General features: G+C 41.9%; 1 protein-coding gene across 46 annotated transcripts in view; it reads right to left on the reverse strand.

Moving 5' to 3' along the window:
• DAB1 (DAB adaptor protein 1) overlaps window positions 1–23,509 on the reverse strand; it is a 1,332,660-nt gene that overhangs the window by 219,775 nt on the left and 1,089,376 nt on the right. For 3 of the 46 annotated variants that reach the window (XR_015160080.1, XR_015160082.1, XR_015160081.1), the window contains one exon: window positions 19,252–19,366. The exons of the other annotated variants lie outside the window; for them this stretch is intronic. The gene's annotated coding sequence lies outside the window, so the exon portion shown is untranslated. The remainder of the gene's footprint in view (window positions 1–19,251; window positions 19,367–23,509) is intronic. 46 annotated transcript variants of the gene reach the window in all.

Here is a 23,509-nt window from a genome sequence, read left to right on the forward strand (position 1 = left end):
CAGCTAATAAAGAACCCGCCTGCCAATGTGGAAGACACAAGAGATGCCGGTTTGATCCCTGGGTCAGGAAGATCCTCTGGAGAAGGAAATGGCAACCCACCCCAGTATTCTTGCCTGGCAAATTCCATGGGCAAGAGGAGCCTGGCAGGCTACAGTCCAGGGGGTTGCAAAGAGTCAGACATGACTATGCACACATGCATGGTGGTAATGTGGGAACAGTCTAAGTTTCTACAAAAACCGCCAAGCCTTCAGCACCACTCAGGTTATTTTCACCTTTCCTTTGTATTTCAGTGAACATTTGAGGACCCAGGTCTCTCTCCTCCACGTGCTTTCTCTCACTAGACGAGACAAAGGAGCACCATCATGTGCCAGGCTGTGGCTGGTGGCTCTTTCTTTTCCTCAAAGGACTGTACTGCCGCTCAGATCTGGCTCTCACAGTTTCTCTCGCCTCTAAAGACACATGTAAAAGTCCACGATCCTTTTGGTTCTGCTGCAGGCCTGTGTCTACAGATCAGAGCTGAGTCCCAAGCATGGGGCTCCATCAAGAGGCAGTATGGAGACAAGGGAAACATGAAGGAGCTTTGAGGTCAGGAAGACCTGGGCTTAATTATACGCTCCTTCAGCCCTTCTGAAGTTCGTGTGTCAGATAGGGCATCACAACAAGCATATGTCATGATGTGTGTACAATGTCTGACTTGTGTAGAACACTCCAAATAAAGTCAGACTTATTTTTATTGTTAACAAATACCATTTGCTCCCGGTATCATGGGAATGTAGATGATGACACTTTCTTCAGTTCATGATTTTCCCCAAAAGAAGAGCAAAAAAAAAAAAAAAAAAGTGTGTGTACTTTTACAGAAATAATTTAATGAATTAAATTTCTAACCTCTCTATTTTCAAAAGGAGCTTAAGCTGCCTTTGTGAAAGTGTGAAAGTTACTCAGTTGAGTCTGACTGTTTGCGACCCCACGGACTATAAAGTTCATGGAATTCTCCAGGCCAAAATACTTGAATATACTGGAGCCCTTCCCTTCTCCAGGAGATCTTCCCAACCCAGGAATCAAACTGGAGTCTCCTGCATTGCAGGCAGATTCTTTACCAACTGAGCTATCCGAGAAGCTTTGCTAGATATTTATTTCCTCCAGCTATGCTGCAAGTCTTGGGATGGACTAGGTATTTATATCTTAAAGGGCTTAGTTCTTAAAAGTTTAATAAAGCCACAGTTCAAGACAAATTGATGGCTGATTTGTCAGGTCATGTGCAAAGTGTTCACAAAGGTCAAAGACCTTGAAATACCATATGACCTGGGACACCAAGCTGGGAAAATACTTCCTTGTCTTACTTTGAGATGCCCTAAAGCAGGCCCTGAAATAACGATTCCAATGCAGGTAACTGACTCAGGAGAGGAAAGAAAAACTGGCAGGGGAAGGAAAGGTGATTCAGCGAAGGAAGACAGCCAGTAGAAAGTCCATTATTAAACTAGAAGCCAGAAAAGTCTAGAAAACAGAGTAAAACACACAACCTCAACTGTTTCACCCAAAGGGTGAAGAAGCTGGGGTATTTATATAATAATGGCCAGAGTCATTGGTTAAGGGCTGCAAGAGATGTTAACAATCCTGATTAGCAGAATGGCTATCCTCAGTTTCCGCAAAGTTGGCACAGAAATGCAGCTATGGATGGTACTGGAATGGCAGAGGACATTGGATCTGGATACGGAAGGGCCCTGGAGCATTTGCTCCCCTTCCTAACAAGGCTTCTCATCTAAATGCCACAGATCATAATGTTCCCTTAGATAAGACCAATGCCCTCCTGAGAAAGTCAATTCCTAGGCAGGTTGATAAGAAGTCCAGGGTCCCTGAGGAGGAGATAGGGGTCTGGAATTCTCAAAGAGGAAAAAGAACAAACATCTTTCTTCTCTACATTCCTTAGAGTAAGTCACATGAAATGTTTTTTTTCTTTAAGCCCAGAACTGATGATTACACAACAAACAACTCAGTTTAAACTCTGTACTAAGGATTATGTTAAAGCTGAAGCTCCAGTACTTTGGCCACCTCATGCGAAGAGTTGACTCATTGGAAAAGACTCTGATGCTGGGAGGGATTGGGGGCAGGAGGAGAAGGGGACGACAGAGGATGAGATGGCTGGATGGCATCACTGACTTGATGGACGTGGGTCTGGGTGAACTTCAGGAGTTGGTGATGGACAGGGAGGCCTGGCGTGCTGTGATTCATGGGATCGCAAAGAGTCAGACGTGACTGAGCGACTGAACTGGACTGACTGAAGGATTATTTAACAACAATGTATCCTGCTTCAGGACAGTTTCTCCTTCTTGAAAACCTTCTGGCTAATCCTGTTATCTTAAAATGTAAACTATGGGAGTTGGTCTAGTAAGATCTTTACAACCTTGAGACATTCTTTTGATTTATTGTAATAATCAATTTAAAAAGTATTTAACTCCCTTGCTAACACTAGCAAAGGGGGCACTCCCTATCCCTCTTCTGAGGTCTATGTCAGAAGTTTTCTCTTCCTTTTTTCGCTTTAATAAAACTGCTACACAAAAGCTCTTGAGTGATCAAGCCTGGTCCCTGGTCCTGAAGCTACATCTTCTTCTTCAGAGATCATGAATCCGATACCTTTCAGGGTAAGCTATCACCAAAACTGTGCCTCTGTTGTGGCCTGTGCTCCCTGCCATCAATAATGTCTTTTATGGAATCGAAAGGAAGGAGTGAATGCCTAGCAGTCAGCTTCCATTCCTTACCACACCTTTGTTTTGTGAGCTAAGGGGACCACCCTGTAATATAACTCACATCTCCCATCATTGAGCTGAACAGATCTGACAGCTAACTTTGGCTGATTTATTTGACCTTAATCTGCTCTTGAACTTTGACTACTGCTACTAGATAACCAGCAACTGCAAAGTGGGAGAAACCAATGGGCGTAATGCCTGGTTCACAACACACTGCCCTCTTACTGTTGTTAATTCAATGGCTCACAATTGTTCCTCTCCTCTGATCCCAATACCTGCATCCTCAATCTTTCCCTCATACACACCAGGCACTTCCTCAGTATACCTGGTTTACTGTGATATAACGACAACACAATTTCGTAGGAAAAGGTCTTTATATGATTACAGAAAAGTCACATAGCTTGGAATAAAAAGCCCAAAACTAAAATGTCAGTTTAGCTTCTTATAAGTGGTGTGACCTTAGCCGAATGAATTAACCTCTTTAAGCCTCGGTTTTCCTCATTAAGAAAACTGAGATAATAATGTCTAACTTCTAGGATTATGGTGAAGATTAAATGGGAAGATAGAAAAAAAAATCTGAATGAGTGCTTAAAAACTTGACCTGTGGAAGCTACTCTCATTAGCACTGGTATTAATATTAATAAGCATCATGTTGCTAGAGTCATCATTATTGTGTGATTTAAAGACATACAATTTCCATTAATATTTTAGGGGAAAATGTCTATTGCTATAATTTGAAAACATAACCAAAATCATACTTGAAAAAGATGGTAAGATAAGACAGTCATTTAAAATTTTCTTGCCATTAAACTCTTGAAGATAAACTGTTCTACTGAATAAAGATAAAACTCAAAAATAATAAATAAAACATCCCAGCCTGTTTCCTGGGAGGTAAAGTCAGCAGGAGCCAGCCTACCCAGCTCGTTGGGGGACATGGAGATTGAGGGATAGTGGTTTCTTGGTAAATGTTATAAGAGCCTCATGTCTTGTAGACTGCTGTGTCTCATCAGCAGTATACCAAAGGCCTCATTCATCAACTTGCCATCTCAAAAAATAATCTGCATTTTGAGAAACACAGCAAGACACCAGACCTAAATACACATACCCATATACACAAGCAGATAAAAGTTCATCTCAAACCAAAAGACTTATCAGTAAATTTGATGGAAACACCATGTGGTTGCAATCAAATTCATTGGGTTTCAGAAAGAGGGCAAAAAGAGAGTATGTACATTTTAAGAGGCATCAAGTCTAATTACCAATAGAACACACTTAAAATGTAAAAGGGGGGACAAATGAACTGGTTTTCACTATGTGTGCATAAATACACAAACGGTACCTTTTACTACCCACCCATTAAAGTGAAAACATCCATCTTCATCATATCCATTTCATAATATTAGACACTGCCATTCTAATCTGGTATCGATAAGAAGGAACAAGGCCTGGAATTTTACACCTGGGTGCGTTTCATTTTGTTTCTTTTCAGTGACAGAATTCAGTATGACACAGCTCAGTGTGACAGCATCAGGCTGAGACTGTCACCTTAGGGGCTTATACATCTTTAAAATTCTTACAAAAGTGAAATTGACTGACAGTGAAGCAAAATGATGCTTTTAACTTGAGTTGGAAGATCAGAAAAGTCAATGAAAACACTGAGGGTTCATTTAGGCTCTTCAGTGAGGAAGCTTTTGGAAGAAAGAACTGGAGTCTCTAAAATGCTTCACCACTGGAAAGAGGTGGGACCCCACAAGTGGTCAGGAGGGAAACATCTGCACAGAGGCCATACTGGGAAGAGGGGTGAGAGTTACACTGAACTATAAAGGAAGGTTTTTCTCTTCTCTATATTTTACCAGATACAACATGATGCGTAGGAAGCAATATGAGGTACCCATTCAAACCCTCCTTCCCATTTTACAGATGAATGATCTAGGAGACATCATTTAACCACTGGGTGTCTCCATTAAATTATCTGCATACTAGGGCTACAGAATAAGAATTTCAAAGCGTTGTGGAAACATCCAATCAACCTCAAGGTCCATCAACAGAGGAATGGAAAAAGAAGATGAGGTACATGTATGCCATGGACTACTACTCAGCCATAAAAAGGATGAAATAATGCCATGTGCAGCAACATGGATGTATCTAGAGATACTAAGTGAAGTAAACTAGAGAAAGATAAATGCCATATGATATTTCTTAAATGTGAAATCTAATTTTTAAAAAGTGATACAAATGAACTTATAAAACAGAAACAGACTCAGATTTTGAAATCAAGTTTATGGTTTTCAAAGGGGAAATGTGAGGGGAGGAGTGACAAATTAGGAGACTGGGATTAACAAATGCACACTACCACGTATAAAATAGATAACAAAAACCTAGGTTTTTGTAGCTACTGTATAGCACAGGGAACTCAACTCAATATTCTGTAATAATCTAAATGGGAAAAGAATCTGAAAAAGAATGGGTAGAAGTTTAGCAACCATCTCTCACTATATATACCTGAAACAACTATTGTATGTCAACTACATTTCTATTTTAAAAGATAAATGATTGTGGTCATTAAATGAATAAGCCCCAAAATGGACACACACACACACACACACACACATGCACACACACATAGATGTGTAACTGACACTTTACTGTACACCTGAAACAAACACAACATTGTAAATCAATTATACTCTAGTAAAATTTTTAAAAAATGTATGTGACCCTCTCTCCTTCCCTCCTTGACTATTGGGCAAGGCACATTCCTCACTACACTTAGCCCTTGGCCTGGAAACCCCAGGGGCAGGGTACCGTAGTAGCAGCTACTTGGGGATGGGATCCACCACCTTGAGGGACTGGGCTTCCTGCTGGTGAGGATAAAAGGACTGCAGGCACCAGAGGGCGTCCTTGCTGAGCGCTGCCTCGATCTGCAGAGAAAGCCCTGCTAACCAGCCTGGGTCAGCTTCCTGAGCTCCAGTCCCGAAGAAGCCATGGTCTGGGAAGGCCCCAATGTGTTTCCACATCTCAAGGACCATGATACAACACCAAGCAGGATGAAGCTGCCCCCAGCACCACTGGAGAGACTATAGTGTTCACATCAGCAGGAACACTGCCCACTCCAGCCACTCTGTGGACGGGGCCAGAAAGAGAGATCCAACTATGGTTCCAGAGCAGGGAGCTGGTAGTTTTCCAACTCCTGTTCTCTATGTCACAGCATCCTGCATCCTACCATAAAGTCACGGAGCTGGAGGAATACCCAGCCTACCCTTTTATGTTTCAAATGGCCATAAAGGAACTTAGAGACAGGAGTTAAATAATGGTAATAAGGATTATGAATTTAAAAATTAAAACATAGCCAGTGGTAATATTACATGTGCATGTCACTTTGTACTGGTTTGGCTAAAAAGTTTGTTCAGGTTTTTCTATAACATCCCATGGAAAAACCCAAATGAACTTTTTGGCCAACCCAATAATTTACAAAGCACCTTCATATGGACTAATTCTTTTTTGTTCTTGACAGCACCCTATGAGGCAGGCAGGGTAATACTGTTACTCTCATTTTAAACAAGGGAGAATCCAGCATTCAAAATGGTGCATTGACCTTTCCAAGGTTAACTGGCTAATCAGTGGCAGAATGTGGACTGAAGGCTGGATCTGACCTCGATTTCTACCATCCTAAACTGAGCTACAGAAAAGGCAGCACTGGGAACCTGAGGACCTAGTCTGGCCAGTGAAAAGTGGCAGGAATAGGGATGGGTAGGGGCTGGCCACAACAGAGAACGGGAAAGTACAGAGTCAGCAGGTGGGAGATGAGTCCAAGCGCTGGGTGAACTGTGTGGCTGAAGGCCCAGCATATTAATAGCAGATCTAGAGCGCTAAGGTCCAAAAGAAATCAAATGTGTGTTACAGATGCAATTGAACATTTTCTCCTAGTCACATTGAAAAAGGTAAAAAGAAACAGGTGGATTTCACAAATATATCTTATTCAACCCATCCAAAATATTATCATTTCAACATACACTCAATGCAAAAATCGCTTATGAGATATTCCATACTCCTTTCTTACGTACCAAGGTAGTAAAATCTGGGGTGTATTTTCTGCTTCCAGTGTACATCCCATTTTTGACTAATCACACAATCAGGTGCTCCATGGCCACCATCCTGGACAGTGCAGATCTAGAGTTCAGGTAGTGGGTAGGGGACCAGGTCCTGATCTCTGGGTCCTGGACAGATCCAAAGGGAAGAGGAGAAAGACAGTACTTTTCCTACAACTCATCTGAGTCTACCATCACACAACACGCAGTCTCCACCCAGAACACAAAAAGGAAGCTCATCACATTGGCCTGGCCTTCCTCCTTTCTCTCCCTGGGGAAAGAATGAGAGAGGAAGCAGAAGGTACCAAAACTGCAGAACAAAGCTTGGGGTGCAGTGTGTTACAGGCAGGTGACCTCTTTTAGACCCTGAGGCTTTACCTATAAAATGAGATGATTTGACTAACCCAGGATCCTTGCAATATTTCACCAGTCTTTTTTTCATTCTTGGGTGACTGTGACAGTTAATTTTATGTGTTGATTTGCCTGGGCCATGAGATAACCAGCTATCTGAGTAAACATTATTTCTGGGTGTGTCTGGAAGGATATTTCTGGAAGATATTAGCCTTTATGTCAGTAGACTGGGTAAAGCTAACTGCCCTCCCTGATGTGGGTGCAGGCATCCCCCCATCCACTGACAGCCCAAATAGAACAAAAGAAGACAGAATTTGCTCTCTGCCTAACTCCTTGATCTAGAACATCTGTCTTTTCCTTCCCTGAACTGAGACTTGCACCTTCAGGGCTCTTAGGACTAGATTGGAACTATACTCCCAGCTTTCCTGGGTCTTCAGCTCACAGATGGCAGATCATGGAATGTCATAGCCTCCATAATCATGTCAGCTAATGTCTTATATTCGGAGAAGGCAATGGCACCCCACTCCAGTACTCTTGCCTGGAAAATCCCATGGATGGAGGAGCCTGGAAGGCTGCAGTCCATGGGGTCGCTGAGGGCCGAACACGACTGAGTGACTTCACTTTGACTTTTCACTTTCATGCATTGGAGAAGGAAATGGCAACCCACTCCAGTGTTCTTGCCTGGAGAATCCCAGGGACGGGAGAGCCTGGTGGGCTGCCGTCTATGGGGTCGTACAGAGTTGGACACGATTGAAGTGACTTAGCAATGTCTTTTATTAATAAATCTCTCTATATATGTCTGTATTTATAATCATTTACATATCACATAAACAGATATGATACATATTCATATATATATACCCACATATACATAAATATTTCCATATGTCTATATCATATGGGTTCTGGAGAACCTAGACTAATACACTTGTTAATGTGCCTTCTCTCCCAATCTCTTTCTCCCTACCTGCCTCCATTTCTCTCTGGTCCTCCTCCTGTATAAACTTTCATCATCCACTGAGCATGTGCTATGCACAAGCCCTGTGCTAGTTGCTAGGGGCTTAGAGTTGAGGAACACAGTCCCTGCCCTCAGAAGTTAGGTGTGGTGGGAAATAGACGAACAAAAAAGTATTTCAGAGGGATGCAAAGTATAACGGGGTCAACAAGGAGAGAGAATGTGACTATCCTTTGGTTTGAGGGGGATCATAAACAGCCTCAAAGAGGTGAGGTTTTATCTGTCATCCTCAGTTACTAAGTTATTATTTCTTTTTCCAGTTTTCTTCCCCAGTGTAACCAAGAGCCTTCCAATATGGTCACAATAAGTTGATAAATCCAAATCCAAAGCAAAGAAACTTGACACTGATGTTCACCAATCCAGCCTTAGAGGACGAAGGCATGGCTTCCATTTCAGATTAGAGAAACAAAATGAAACAAAACACAGAGTGAGAAATCATGAAGATTCGTGAGATCTGAGCATCAGGGGCCATGTGGAATTCCAGACTGGGGAATGATCACTTGCCTTAAGGCAAGTGAGGCACTTGTAAGGCAATGCTCACTTGCTTTACAATCTCTCTCCTACTCCGATTGAGATGGTGAAGGTCCACTTATCCCCTGGAGACTGTTAGCACTGGGGTTTCAGCCTAAGCTGTGATCTCACAGTTTTCCATGGTGTGCTGATGGATGCATAATATTAGCTTGATATGAAACATGTAGGGGAAAAAGCAGTTTTCCAAATCAGATGGAGACGAAGCATTCGGGAAGAATCTGCAAGTAGAAACTTAATAAAAACAGAAAACATTTGTTCCCAGGAGGACTTGCTAGAACAAACCAACTGTTCCATGTTTGACACTGCACTCAGAATGTGGGAGAAGAGGAAATCAAATCAAAGCACCACCAGGAAAGCCAGCCCCACCCTTGATCGCTTCACCTAAAAACTCTGCACTGTGAATTAGGAATGAGCGTGCGTGTGTGCACATGCACACGCGCGTGCACACACACACACACACACACATACACATATATATTAGCTTCCTAAAGCCAAAAACTTTTGAGCACACAGTCTTTGAGGTTTGAAAATATGTCTTTGTGTTGGCCCATGAATTTTGCGTTCAAGCACTCTTTATAGAAACTTACCAAATTGCCATTAATCCAATGTCTACTCAGCTCTGACGATCTCTAATAACAATCCTATAACCTTTCTGAGAAGGTCATCCTGCTCCTAATGGAAACACAGTGATCACTGAAAGTAAAAAACTGCCTCCTTCCATCAACCTTATTCCTCCACAACTAGACCTAGGCAGATCCGCACCTCCTTTCTTCCTTCTGCACAAATTCAGATTGGTTCTGGGGAACGTCCAGAGGTTTCAGAAAGTCCCTTTTTGGACCAGCCCAGACCAGTAACTGTCTGTGGCAAGGGTGAGTGGCTCTGGAACACCTATTAGTGATCAGCATGCCTGCAAAGAACTCTAAGCACAGCCCCTCTAGGATGTGAAGTGGAAGGCCAAACCAACTGGCCTTCTCAGACTGGTACAGATAATTCTACTGGAAGATTGCCTAAGAAACGAAACTAGTCTTCATAAAGCAGGGTATCACTTGTAATTTCCTCCCTAAATACCTCTTATTTCTTTCACAATACTTAAAGGGCTTGGTATCTTAATTGACTTCTTATGCCACTCTAAGCTAGGAATATTTAAATTAAAGACTATGTGTGGTAGGTTCTACACTAAAGTGCATTAAGGAAATTGATTTTAACTCTAGTACACCTTGGCCAACCTCCTGAGGGCTGTGGGAAGGTCGGCCTGCTACAATGGACCAGGCAGAGCTGGGCTCTCTGTCAGCAATGGATACAGGTCCTGAGTAACACTTCCCAACTGGTTCAGAAACAAAATCATGTTAACTTCAACTCATGTCACTATATTCCTTGGCCATAGGAATTCAAAAAGAAACACTTTGAAAACACAGAAGCAGAGCACTGAGACACAAAACAGGCCAGGCACGTAGAACAAGATGACAGAAAGAGAGTTCAGAAGATATCTGGCAAATCTCTAGGTTGATGGAATCAACGGGGCCAGGGAAGGGGAAGACTGGGAATTATATTTTACCCTATTGATAAAATGATCACCCTAAGTCATGGTTCTGACAGTGTCACTGTCTTGTTCAGAGACAACAACCCCCTAATCTGAGGAATAAATGATTGCAATTGGATTAAAACTCTTCCAAGATCTGATCCCATGCACCAGCACCCTCTCCTGCTCCACTTGCTGATATCCAGATATGCCTCTTTGTAGAGCTCACATTCACAATGCCTTGGCCAAATCACCATTCAGTCATTATTCATTCATCCAAACATGGGTACACTGTCTCCAGGCACTGGGGATGTAAAACAAATAATCCTTGGCCTCTAAGAGCTCACAGTCTAGAAAAGGAGGCCCATAATTACAGAAGGTTGACAGGGACCCTAGTATGATACCATACCATGCTACAGGAAAGCAGAAAAGGGTTTCTCAAACAGCTGAGCCGTGATGTGAAGGTCAATAATAAAGTGAAAGTGACGTCGCTCAGTCGTATCCGACTCTTTGCGACCCCATAGACTGTAGCCTACCAGGCTCTCTGTCCATGGGATTTTCCCCCCATAGACTGTAGCCTACCAGGCTCCTCTGTCCATGGGATTTTCCAGGCAATAGTACTGGAGGGGATTGCCATTTCCTTCTCCAGGGGATTTTCCCAACCCAGTGCTCAAACCCGGCTCTCCCGCACTGTAGACAGATGCTTTACTGTCTGAGCCACCAGGGAAGGCATTGAAGGGAGGACACAGCGTGTTCACAGGCACTGGGGAGAGAAAAAGCATCTCCTCGTTTTGTGTCTTCTGGCATAAAAGCCTTTCTGTATGTGTGCATGCTAAGCCACCTCAGTTGTGTCTGACTCTGTGATCCTATGAACTGTAGCCCACCAGACTCCTCCGTCCATTGGATTCTTCAGGCAACAATACTGGAGTGGGTTGCCATGCCCTCCTCCAGAGAATCTTCCCGACCCAGGGATTGAACCCTTAACTCTTAACGTCTCCTACACTGGCAAGTGGGTTCTTTACCACTAGCACCACATAAGCCTTTGTCTACTTACATTATCTTCACTCCATCTACTTCTTAAAATTTTACCTGTTTTGTAGAACCTAGCTTAAACGCTTCTAAGTCATCTTCTTTGTTTACTATTAAAGACAAAATTTCTCTTCCTTCCTTTTTGCTCCCATAACCCACATTTTAGCACCTTGCACAGTCTGCTCTGTGTTCATGGTGACGAGGAAACAAAGTAACAGTGTCAACAAGAGAGCTGGGCTCACGAGCAGGTGACAGAAGCACTGCTTTGACAAAGCAGCTTGGGCCAAGACAAAGGATGCTGGGCTCTTAGTCCCCATTCCTCTCCCTCAGGATGACGGCTGCACAGGTGTGGGAGACGCACTTACAGAACCAGATCAGTGCGCTCTGGTCTCTCATCAGGGTATTCTTCAGGCTAAAGGTAAAGCTTTGCAGGGGAAGGGCACTGACAAAACTATGCTTGGTCTATAAATAACCTAAGTGAAACATGTTAACTTTCTTTTTTTCTATTACATCGATATAAGATCATCTAGGTCCCTCAAGTGGACAGTAATCAAGTGCTAATGTGTTAAATGAGGAGTTTCAGTCTTAGACTTTTACACATTAGTGAAATTTTCAATTAAAAAAAATTCACAAGAACTACTATAGTGTTGCTATCTTCATATTTAAGTCACCAAGAATTTTTTTTAAATATATGTACTATGACTGTTGTTTCATCAAAGAAAGGCATTTAAACACTAAAATATAGAAAATTTGTCTCAAAATAAAATTTTGTCTCAAAATAATCAATATGGCTTTATGAAAAATACACAAGACTGTTATTTTTCCTACTAAAAATTAGACCAGTTCAGATTAGGCAAGTCAGTGCTATAAAATTTCTTTATTTAGAGACCCTACCTGACACCATATGGGACTGATCCACCCAAAGGAGACCCACTCAATGTGACCCACGCCTCTGTATATTTGCTGCCTTTGAGTGCTGGCAGGTCCTGGCACGTGTTTCTTCTCAACAGAATACAGCGCAGTGAGATGGCAGTCGCTGACTCCTGTGATTACATAAATTCTGTAAGACTCTATCTTGGTAGGCTTCCCTGGAGGCTCAGATGGTAGAGAATCTGCCTGCTATGTGGGAGACTCGGGTTCAATCCCAGGGTCGGGTAGAACCCCTGGAGAAGGGAATGGCTACCCACTTCAGTATTCTTGCTTGGAGAATTCCATGGACAGAGGAGCCTGTTGGTTACACTCCATGGGATTGCAAGGAGTCAGAAAGGACTGAGCAACTAACCTTTTCACCAGCTTATTGAGAAAAGATTTCACAGGGCCAAAAGAGGTTCTGCACATAAATGCTAGGGAATAAATGCTCCAGATTGAGAAGAAGCCCTGGTTTAAGGCTGTCAGTAACAGTTGCCTCTGTTTTTCAGGTTTCCAAAGCACTGGAAACCATGCAATTGTAGCTACAACACGGTGGTCTCCTTGGTTCCCAAATCCTTTGACAGATCCCTCTGGGCGGTAGTCATGTTGCTAGAATCCTTCTGGAAACCCAAGAAGATTTCCCAAGGACACCAGTAGAACAGCATTGGTAGACTATGTGTTCTGAGCTGTAAATAAGACATTCAACTGCACTGTTTCACCCTGAGGTCTAAGACAAAAATTCCCAAGAAGGTTGGATGGGGGGAGGCCTGAATTGTGGACATGTTTGGTAGCAACCATAACCCTGACTGATCTTGGTACAGCATGCAGATTTCACAAAAGCCAGCTTTCCCATCATCACACGTGATCCTTTTGGCAATTTTCTGACATCAGACATTATAAGCAGTATATTCATTGCACAACTAAGGTTTAGAGGAGCTACAGGACAAAGGTCACCTAATCAGTAATAACATAAACAGTCTCTTTTCCCCAGATCTAGTGATATTTTCACAAACTATGATGCTCTGGAATCAGACTGTCCGGCACACATGGGGCTTGAGCCCACAATTTATGAGAATCCTAATCTCCACATCCTTCCCTCCTGAGCTAATAAGTGTGAGCTAAGACCCTGGAGAATGGTAGCATGAAGATACTTAACTCGTGCTTTCAGTAGAATCACACCCTCCTTACTTTAGCCTTGAGAAATCAAGACAAAATTTGTGGTGAGTGTTCTGGTTAGATGGCATCACCAACTCAAGGGACATGATTTTGAGTAAACTCTGGGAGTTGGCAATGGACAGGGAGGCCTGGTGTGCTGCAGTCCATGGGGTTGCAAAGAGTTGGACATAACTGAGCGACTGAACTGTTAACTGAACTGTTCTAAGAAAAAGATTAAAAATACACACATCGTTTCATTCTCTGCCACAAAATATCACAAGATGTCATTTCCTCTCTGCAACACTACCCTCTGCATCATATTTAAAGAAAAGAATTTTTTTTAACCCTAAAATGGGCAGTAGTTAATAGCTGATTGTGGCAGGGGGGGTTGGGGGGGTGGTTTATAGATTATTTTTCCCAGTTCCTTTCACAATAATTCCTTTTTATTTTTCTTTGCCCAAAGTGACCACTTGGGCAGGAAAGTGGCATTCAATCTTGCTTTCCAAGGGCCAGGCACTGTTAGGTCTTTTACAAATGTAATACTTCAGTGAGAAAAATATTATTTTTGTTATTCCTTTTTTTTTTTTTTTCCAGCTGAAGAAACAAAACCTTAAGGGTTGAAGAGATCTGTTGGAGATGACACAAAAAAACTCTGAAAGGTATCCAAGCACATAGGACTCTCCAGCCTATCTGTCCTTCATCTTTCTTTCTTTCCTTCCTTCCTCCCTCCCTTTTACCTCCTTCCAAACACATGAACAAATTCTGCCACTATGGATACAAAGTTCTGGTTCTATCCTAAGGAGTGTCAGTGCAGTGAATAATAGAAAAGTCTGCAATGTTGTGATGGGGAGTACACAGGGGTAGTGGAAGCTGGAGAAAGTCAGTGCCTGAGCTGTGGGTAAAGCCCAGCTGAGTCCTCCACGGGGTTGGGGGCATGAGCTTCAGGTGACACAGTGCAGGTGGACATAAGCCGAGGAGGCTTGGCACCAGCAGATCAGTGGTTAGCAAACCTGGGATACAGAACATGAATAATGGGTGGCAGAGATACAGCTGGACAGGGCGACCCAGGCTAGGGCCTTTTATGCAACACTAAGGAACCCACTGCAGTACTCTTGCCTGGAAAATCCCATGGATGGAGGAGCCTGGTGGGCTGCAGTCCATGGGGTCGCTAAGAGTTGGACATGACTGAGCGACTTTACTTTCACTTTTCACTTTCATGCATTGGAGAAGGAAATGGCAACCCACTCCAACGTTCTTGCCTGGAGAATCCCAGGGACAGGGGAGCCTGGTGGGCTGCCGTCTATGGGGTCGAACAGAGTCGGACACGACTGAAGCGACTTAGCAGCAGCAGCAGCAGCAGCAGCAGCAGCAGCAAGGAATCTAGAGTTACTCCACCACAGCCCAGACTCACATGTTTTAATTTCCTTTAGACTCACAAGTCACAAAACATTCACACAGTTGAACCATTCTCATAGGTGTAAATATAATGATGTTCAATTTCACGCATGTGAGTGGAAAATCTATCCCCATTTTTCTCCCAATGGGAAATGAAAGGATTAAGCATCATGGAAATTAATGACAGGAACAATCCTATATCCAATCTAACTGTTCTTTTAACAAGTACATATTGGCAATTGTTTGTATTTTATTATTAATGACTTGTAATGCCTTTCACGACTGAGTTTGGACACAGCTGCCCCACACCAGATGCCTCATTGGGGCACAAAGATGCCAGCATGGCTGCCGGTGGAGCCTTGCAGTGGTACTTGTAGCAGTATAAAATCTCCCCATCCTTCCTCCGGATGCCCTGGCAGGAGAAGGTCTCCAATAGCTCCCCTATGTAGGGCTCAGCGCATAACTCACCTTTGCACAGAAACCTCTCCACTGTTTCAGCTCGTCAAAAACCAAAGGCGAGTGCTATTCACAGTACAATCAATGTAGTCATTTGTTAGAGAAGCAAAAGGGAGAAGGGACCAAGAGGCCGAGGAGAACCACCACCCTGGACAGTGGAGGTTGCCAAAAGCACTTTCAGCGACGACTTCGGGAATCAATTTTATTTTTAAAGGAGAGAAGAACATAGATAAAATGAGAGATTTCAAAACAGGAGGTGTTACCGAGGAGGATGCTTTGCGTGGTAACAGCAAGGCTTTTGTCCACAAGTACAGGATCTGCCAGGGCCTTATGGCCCAAGTCTCCCCCCGCCAGAAATTGGAAATTAGCCTTGCTGGCTTGGAAACTGACAGCAGGTCGCTGCAGTTGCCTATCTGTCACTCCCTCTTTGAGCTACAAGTGACCAGACTGGAGCCCTGTCTCTGGTTCTTATGCTCAGCAGAGCTATCCTTTCATTAAGTAAAAAGAAGTGGTCTCTCACACCATCCACCTCCTAGTGAGCAGTGTGGATGGAAGCCAAGCCCATCCCAGAATGTGCTGCCTCAGCAGACTCCGGACAGAGGCAGGCAGATGCTGGAGAACACCTCGGGCTCTGCGGTGGAACTGTAATAAAGAGAACCATCCCCAGTGGATCCTCTGGGGCAGTCCTACTTAGCAGCCAGGCTCCTGTGTCCATGTAATTCTCCAGGCAAGAATACTGGAGTGGGTAGCCAGTCCCTTCTCCAGGGGATCTTCCCAACCCATGATCGAACCCGGGTCTCCCACATTATAGGCAGATTCTTTACTGTTTGGGCTAATTCTTATCACCTTCTTTCTATGCATTTATCAAGCATCCTGCATTGTGCGTAACATGTTTTACTGTTCTTGCCAGTTTGTAACTATCCTCAACTAGATTTAAAGTTCCTCAAATAGATACCACCTCAGGCTTATTCACAGTCTTATCCCCAGTGACTACTATACTGCCTGAGACATGGCATAACTCAACAAACCTATGTTGATGAATACTGAATCTCTACCTCAGAGGACAGCTGTGGAAGGTGTAAAGAACCCGGCACAGTGGGCCATCACTGGAGCCCTTAATAAGTGCTGTTTCTCTTAACCTTGTCCCTTCTCTTCTCTGATTACTACTTGGGTTCTGCTGGGAATATGGCCAACCTAAATTATTACCTACCAGATATATCCTAGCTAATAACCCCTGGTTGGAGAATAGGATCTTAGTTAAACCACTGTCTGAGAAAAGGATCAATCTATCTTCCACCTCCCTTCTGGCAATGATAGAACACTGTTTCAAAAGGATGAACCATTCTTGAGCCAAGATGCTGCCAAGTAACTAACTGGTCTGACTGCCATGTCCTACCCAACACCACCCAAAAGCCAGGCCTTCCTTGGTCATCAATGCCAACCTGCGTCACACTGGAGTCCTTCCTCTGCCTTTCTTTGGACAGCATCTCACTTTTAGCATCTTCCTTTGAGGCAGATCTGGAGCTCAATTATTCCTCCAGTCCTCTTTAAGATAATCACTGTGGTCTAATAAAAATTATATATCCCCAGTTCCTGAAAGAGAATTCAAAAATCCCTTGCTTGTAAGGTGACTTCTGGAAGGGCCCTGAGATAGATTTAGGCGAACCACGTGATTACAGGGGTGGAACTTTCAGCTTGGTCCCCTGCCCTCTGTGGGCATGAATTTAATCACGTGACCAATGATGCACTCTATAATGCTTATACAGTGAAACCTCAATAAATATTCTGAACAGTGAGGCTCAGAGAGGTTGCTGGTTGATGAATATACTGAAGTACTTGAGGGCACCCTGACTCCACAGGGATGAGTGCTCTTACACCCTTCCCTCCCCCATTTTGCTGCTCTATGTTTCTCCCCATTTGGCTATTCATCTGGATCCTCTATAATAAAAAGGTAATCACAGGTGTACTCCTTTCTTGAGTTCTGAGAGGTATTCTAACAAATTTCTGAACTTGAAGAGGCCATGCAAATCCCTCAACTTGTAGACAGCCAGACAGAAGTGTGGGTTCATTTTGTTGTTGTTGTTCAGCTGCTCCATCGTGTCTGACTCTTTGTGGGCCCATGGACTGCAAGACACCAGGCTTCCCTGTCCTTCACTATCTCCCAGAGTTTGCTCAAACTCATGTCCATTGAGTCAGTGATGCCATCCAACCATCTTGTCCTCTGTTGCCCCTTCTCTTCCTGCCCTCAATCTTTCCCAGTATCAGGATCTCTTCCAATGAGTCGTCTCTTCGCATCAGGTGGCCAAAGTACTGGAGCTTCAGCATCAGCCCTTCCAATGAATATTCAGGATTGAAATTCTTTAGGATTGATTGATCTCCTTGCTGTCCAAGGGACTGTCAAGAGTCTTCTCCAGCAACATAGTTTGAACGCATCAGTTCTTTGGTGATCAGCTTTCTTTATGGTCTAACTCTCACATTGGTACATGACTATTGGGAAAACCATAGCTCTGGCTATATGGACCTTTGTCAGCAAAGTAATGTCTCTGCTCTAAGTTTGTCACAGTTTTTCTTCCAAGGAGCAAACATCTTTTAATTTCATGGCTGCAGTCACTGTTCACAGTGATTTTGGAGCCCAAGAAAATAAAGTCTGTCACTGTTTCCATTTGTTTCCTCATCTATTCGCCATGAAGTAATGGGACTGGATGCCATGATCTTAGTTTTCTAAAAGTTGAGTTTTAAGCCAGCTTTTTCACTCTCCTCTTTCACCTTCATCAAGAGGCTCTTCAGTTCCTCTTCACTTTCTGCCATTAGGGTAGTGTCATCTGCATATCTGAAGTTATTGATATTTCTCCCAGCAATCTTGATTCCAGCTTGTGATTCATCTAACCTGGCATTTCTGCATGATGTACTCTGTGTATAAGTTAAATAAGCTGACAATATACAGCCTTGACATACTCCTTTTCCAATTTTGAACCAGCCCATTGTTCCATGTCTGGTTCTACCTGTTGCTTCTTGGCCTCCATACAGGTTTCTCAGGAAGCAGGTAAGTTGGTCTGGTATTCCCATCTCTTTAAGAATTTTCTACAGTTTTTTTGTGTGTGTGTGATTTACACAAAGGCTTTACTGTAGTCAATGAAGCAGAAGTAGATGTTTCTCTGGAATTTCCATCCTTTTTTATGATCCAATGGATGTTAGCAATTTGATCTCTGGTTCTTCTGCCTTTTCTAAATCCAGCTTGTACATCTTGAAGTTCTCTGTTCATGTACTCTTGAAGTCTAGCTTAAGAATTTTGAGCAAGACGTTGCTAGCACGTGAAATGAGTGCAATTGTGTGGTAATTTGAACATTCTTTGGCATTTTTCTTCTTTGAGTTTGGAGCGAAAACTGACCTTTTCCAGTCCTGTAGCCACTGCTAAGTTTTCCAAATTTGCTGCCATATTGAGTGCAACACTTTAACAGCATTATCTTTTAGGATTCAAAATAGGTCCCCTGGAATTCCATCACCTCCACTAGCCTTTGTTTATAGCAATACTTCCTAATGCCCATTTGACGTCACACTCCAAGATGTCTGTCTCTAGATGAGTCACACACCATCATGGTGGTCTGGGTCATTAAGACCTCCCCTTTTTTTTTAATAGCTCTTCTAGGTATTCTTGCAGCTGCAGTCTGATGTGGGGAGGGGTAGTCTTCCCCAACAGTAGAAACCAATACAACACTATAAAGCAATCATACTCCAATTAAAAAAGTGAAAAATTAAAATAGAAAATGGGCTGGGAGCTTAACAGACACTTCACTTAAAAAGATACACAGAAGACAAATAAGCGTATGAAAATTTATACAGTCTACCTTACATATCATGAGGAAGTGCAAATTAAAGCAACAGTGAGATACCACTATGCACCTGTTAGAATGGCAAAATCTGAAGCACTGATAAGACCAAGTGCTGGCAAGGATGTGCAGCAACAGGAACTCTTACTCATTGCTGGGGGAAATCCAAAATAGTAAAGATACTACGGAAGACAGTTTGGAGGTTTCTAACGTAGCTAAGCACACTCTTACCATGTGATCCAGCAATTGTGTTCCTTGGCATTTAATGAAAGGAGCTGAAAACTTATGCCCACAGAAGAACCTGCATTCATATGTTTATAGTCATTTTGTTCGTAATTGCCAAAGCCTGGAAGCAAACAAGATATCCTTCAGTAGGTGAATGGATAAATAAACCATGGTACATTTAGACAATGAATATTAGTCAATTAAAAAGAAATGAACTTTAAATGCACATTATTAAGTGAAAGAAGCCAATCTAAAATGGTGAATATGATTCCAACCATATGTTAATCTACAAAAGGCAAGACTGCAGAGACAATAAAAAGATCAGTGTTTGCCCGTGGTGCATGTGGAGGAAGAGGGGAGACATGAACAGGCAGAGCACTAAAGATTTTTACGGTAGTGAAAACACTCTGTATGTATTATAATGATGGATATGTGTCATTATTCTTTTGTCCAAACCCATAAAATGTACACCACCAAGAGTGAATACCAAGGTAAACTATGGACTCTGGGTGATGATGATGTATTAATGTAAGTTCATCCTTCGTGAAAGTGGTTGTACCACTTTAGTTTTTTGATAATGATAACAGAGGAGGTTATGTTTGTGTGCGGGGAGGAGAGATATGGGAAATCTCTATACCTTCTTCTCAACTTTGTTGTAAACCTCAAAGTTTTCTTTAAAAGTCTTTAAAATAAAAAACACAACTAAGTGATTGCCAATTCAAGTGCACCCAGCTGTAAATCAATGGTCTCTGAAAAGCATAATTCATGAACATTTAAAAGAGATCAATAATGGAGAAAAATTTTTTTTGTCAGTTTTTTTTTTTTATAAAAGAGATTTTCAGAAGTTTCCTGGGTCAAACTCCACCATAGCATTTACCTTTAAGACAAGGTATAGAACTATTTACGTTTAACTTAATATGGGTCAATTCTCAGTCCTCATCTTACTTGACAGGCCAGCAGCGCTGGACATAGTTGGCCACCCCTGCCTCCTGGAAACACTTCTTCTCTTGGCTGTTACTCTCCTGGATTTTTTCCTTCCTCACTGGCCACTTTCACTCAGTCTTCTTCACTGGTTCCTTCTTATCTCCTCACCCTCTAAATGTTGAGAGAGCACGACTCAGTCCTCAAAACTCTTCTCTTCTCTCCCCAAACTCATTGCTTCAATACTCTTACACGTTCTCATGGTTTCTGATTGCATCTATATCCTTCCTGACCTCTATATTCCTTACCCAGCTGCCGACTCCAATGTAAACCACATCTCAAACTTAAATGTCCATAGTAACACTCCCCCAGCCTTTTCTTCCTTCAACATTTCCCAGCTTAGTAAATGGCAACTCCAACCTTCCCAGTTTCTCAGCTCAAAACTTTTGGAGACATTCTCAACTGCCTTTTTACAAGCAAAACTCTTAATAAACTCTGCAGGCTCTATCCTTAAAATTAATGGGGAAGTTAGCTGTTTCTCAACCCCTCCATCATTTCCTCTCCGAGCCAAGTATGTTCATCACCCCTACTGTCTACATCCCCTCATCATCTCCTTGTTTCCACATGCATTCCCTTACCACTCCCTTACCTCCCTTACCCCCACTGCAGTCACCACAGCAAGTCTTTGAAAAAGCAAGTCAGATCTTGTTACTCAAGAGTGCTATAATTATGTCAACGTTTACAAGGGGGGAAACAGTCTTAGGTTAAGTAAACAATCATACCACCAATAAATGGTAGAAAAAGAATGATTGAAAGCCAACTCCTTCTGAATCCAAAGCCCACACTCTCAATCATAAGTCCCTACTGTCAAGAAGCCATTGGCACATTAAATGCAAACTACATTTATATCCTAGGCCTTGGTGGAACTGAAATACATAGACAAGATTTTGAAGTATACGACAAGTACTATTTGAAAATCTATTACATATCTGGCAGTACTCTAGACCTGTTGGTTCAGCAATGAATACAGAAACTGTCCTCAGAGAACTTATAGTCTAAAGAGGAAGATATACAATAAAACAAAATAGATAACGACTCAATGGAAAAGGATTTGAGCAAACTCTGGGAGATAGTGGAAGACAGAAGGCTGGTGTGCTACAGTCCATGGGGTTGCAAAGAATAGGATACAACTTAGTGACTACAACCAAATAAACAGAGTGATAAAGCTGGGTAAAGAATATGGAGCAACAGAGAATGATACTGTAAAGCAGCAGAGACAGGGATACTCTCAGTGCACTGAAGCAACAGGAGAGGCCAGCTATTCTTCAGCAGAGTAGCTGCCAGGTGAAAAGTAGGAAGAAATATTACATCTAATGGTGAAGAGGAGAGAAGCATTAGTTATTGCCTGCCTCATCACCTGAAAGAGAAGCAGCAGAAATTCTTTTGGTTCCTGAAGCATTAAAGGGAATACTTCCAATCTTCCATTCTATTAACAGACCAAGTGTCTGTAATAATACCTGGCATGTAATACATGCTCAATAAGACTGATATCCAGAAGTATTATATTTGCCACTTTGTTCTTTTTCAAAATAGTCTTCACTAACCTTAGACATCTGCATTCTGATATACAAATTTTAGAAGCCATCAAATAACACATAAACACACCCATACATGTTAGGATTTTGAGCTGGACTGCACTGAATTTATTGTATCATCTGCAAAAACAACACCCCAAAAATTTTTATGAAGGCACCAAGAAAAAATCTGTAGATAGAACACATAAGATCTACATATCAATAAGAAAAAGGAAATTCACTCCAGATAAAAACAGGGCAAGGGATATGAACATGAAACCTAGAAGAGAAAACCTGAATAGCCAATAAACAGATGAAAATAGCCTAACCTCAAAGGAATTTCTGGCAAACGCTAATTTAAACAAAGATGAGGAATCATTCTATGCCCATAAGATTGGCAAAAACTAAAAATCTAACAGTAACAAATGATTTAGTTATTTCTTTTTATATGGAGCACAGGGTACTCTTATACACCCTGCTTCTGGATATATAAATTGGGAAACCCACTTTAAAATATAATTTGGAAATATCCACTAAAACTGAAAACGCATATATAGTAAGATCCAACAATCTGGTCCTAGACATTCTGCTTCACAATAGCTTCCCACTTGAGGCCAAAGGGATAGATAAAAATAGTTATTAAAGATTGTTTATAGCCCCACATTGTTAACTAACTACCTAAGGGCTCATCATCAGAAGATGCGGTAAATAAATATTTTTATGTTCATTTAACTAAATACTAAGTAGCAGTTAAAATGAATGAATCAGATCTACTTATATATCAACAGGGATAAATCTCAAAATTGATACTAAACCCAAACAGTAAAGAGATAAGTTCATATTAAGTATGAATGCATTTTTGCGAAGTTTTAAAATACACAGCATCCAAAGCACATTTTGTTTTAGATATGTCATATGCAGTAAAATTTTTAACTCTTGAAGAAACGTCAAACATCATACTCAAAATACTGATTTCCACTTGAGGAAAGATGGAATAGGTTCAATTCTTAAAGAAAAAAATCTGAAGCTTTGTCCAAACCAGGAAGTAGATATGCTGATATCTATAATAATAGCCTCTGTATTTATCAGTATGTTTAAAATCTGCATAATTTTAAAAAGCAACAATGAAACATCAGAATGGTTTTTTGGGTTGCAAGTGAGACTTTTTCAACATTTTGGTGGCCATCTGTAGAACTATATGGCCATATGCATCTTCCCAAAATTATGTTTCTGCTTTCAAGCAAAAGCAAATACCCTGTGCTACATTCATTGTCGAAAAAGTTGAATTTACCTTTTTTTCTATGGGGTTCACTTTGAGTTGAGTAAGTGTCTTTCAACTGAACTCTATCTGAGATGAGCACCCCTGATTTGTTGCCCCAAACATCAGAGGGAAATTTGCAAGAGCCTAAGATTTGAGTTATGCACAGTTCCCACCTTCCTTATTTGGTCTTTATTACCAAGACTTGTTTATTGAAGCATACATTTCTCCTTCCCAACATATGAAAAATATGTGACTATTACAGAGACTTCTATATTTGAGCTCTGAACTCAATGAACACCCAAGTAATCTCTCTCATGATTACAGATGATGTCTCTAGCAACCCAAAATTGAGCTCTTTAACTCTCATTCTGACAGTGTTTTCATTATCTTTTTTTATGCAAGCTAAGAACTACTCTGAAAATGTGTCAGCTATGACTCAGAGATTGGTTTAACCATTTGCTTTGTTTTTCAATATTGAAGATGTATAAGAAAAAGCAAAAATTTTGTC

This window comes from Bos grunniens, chromosome 3 (assembly GCF_055505025.1).
Source record: "Bos grunniens cultivar Pamir isolate PY7600 chromosome 3, Bosgru_T2T1.0, whole genome shotgun sequence".
Classification (NCBI taxonomy): domain Eukaryota; kingdom Metazoa; phylum Chordata; class Mammalia; order Artiodactyla; family Bovidae; genus Bos; species Bos grunniens.